The 1384-nt window shown below is 39.7% G+C and overlaps 1 long non-coding RNA gene across 1 annotated transcript; it reads left to right on the plus strand.

The window, feature by feature from the left end:
* The first annotated feature begins 357 nt into the window (after positions 1–357).
* LOC106533800 (uncharacterized) lies at positions 358–637 on the plus strand. Its single transcript, XR_001312287.1, has 2 exons — positions 358–500; positions 568–637. It is a non-coding gene; the product is annotated as an uncharacterized LOC106533800 (long non-coding RNA).
* The last annotated feature ends 747 nt before the right edge of the window (positions 638–1384 follow it).

Consider the following 1384-nt stretch of genomic DNA (forward strand, 5'->3'; position numbering starts at 1 on the left):
CAATCCATCCTCCTCACTTCGCCTGTTGTGACGATTTAATACTTGTTTTTCTCCTTTTGACTGCTTACTTCTGCAGGGGTGGGGATATTTATAGGGTGGGCTAACAGATATATTACATATAAAAACTAGGTCACAGAAAAAAACATTGGTTTTGTTTGAATATCTGTCCCAGTCCCTTCACTTCAGGACGAGAAACTAAATAATCCACCTCATATATATGTTCATCTTGCTCACCATCGTACAAAGTACTTGAAAAAATTAACTAAGTAAAAGAAAAAATACCTTAATTACTTTGGTAAACATAAATTTCATCGATGAGAAAAGAACTTAAGTAAAAGTCATAAAACTAAGTGTAGCAATTTGAGTTTTTTCACCAGCAGTTTCCTGAGTGGCTGAGGCATTAATCAGCGCAGCTGCAGCTGATCTTCTGATGAGCACCTGAGGGCTTTATAAGACGACACTGGTGAACTGATCCTCGCCGGAGCAACACATGCCTTATGGTATTTGTCCTGGCTGCTCTACTTTAAAAACCTTCCTGTTGAAACTAACTGTGTTTTTTATGTCTAGTGCTCCTGCCCGTGATCCCACCGTGTCGTCCAAAGGAAATAACACCTCAGCTCTGATCACCTGCCTGTCTGCCTCCAACGCCTCAGGAACTCACCTATTCACCTTGGATCAACTCAACCTGGAAATAAAAAGAAAACAACTCACCTCCGTGGATTCTCACCTTCTCCTCTGTGCCGCTCCTCCCTCATCGACCTCTTCTCCAGTTCACACCCCGACCCTCACTGTAAATAAAATCACTTACCTTTTGTATCTGGTCTCCCGAGTCTGTTTCGCTCCAAACCTGTTCATTTTTGACTTCTCACAAACCTGACACTAAGGAAGTCATAAAAATCAGGAAAGTAAAAGTAAAAGCACTTTACATGCTCTGTAAGAAAAAAACTGTTCAATTTATTTAACCTTTAACAGTATTTGTTCCACTGGTGGGTGAAAATGGTGATTTCTGCCTTTAACTGTTTCCAGATGGGCTTTTATTTTGAGGACTAGGGTGTCAGACAACTTCTTCTGGTTCTTGCCTTTAGTTTGGCACCTTAAAAATGTTGAAAGGCTTTCAAGGACTTTCAGGGGCGTCTAACCGAACAGGTTCCACTAAGCCAAGTTGAGAAAGTATATTGTCTCGTATTTACTCTGCTAGATTCAGTGGAATCAGTTGACATGACTTGGTTGAGCACATTCAACACGTCAGTTTTTAGAGTGCATAAACAACTGCTTTCATCATGAGTTCAGATAGATTAATTTTGAAATGAGGAACTAGGTGTCAAATTTTAAAGTAAAGAAGTAAAAGTGTCCATTTCCGATTTTAAATGGAACAAAATAAAAG

The sequence above is a fragment of the Austrofundulus limnaeus genome, unplaced genomic scaffold (genome assembly GCF_001266775.1).
Source record: "Austrofundulus limnaeus strain Quisiro unplaced genomic scaffold, Austrofundulus_limnaeus-1.0 Scaffold1022, whole genome shotgun sequence".
NCBI classification, from domain to species: Eukaryota; Metazoa; Chordata; class Actinopteri; order Cyprinodontiformes; family Rivulidae; genus Austrofundulus; species Austrofundulus limnaeus.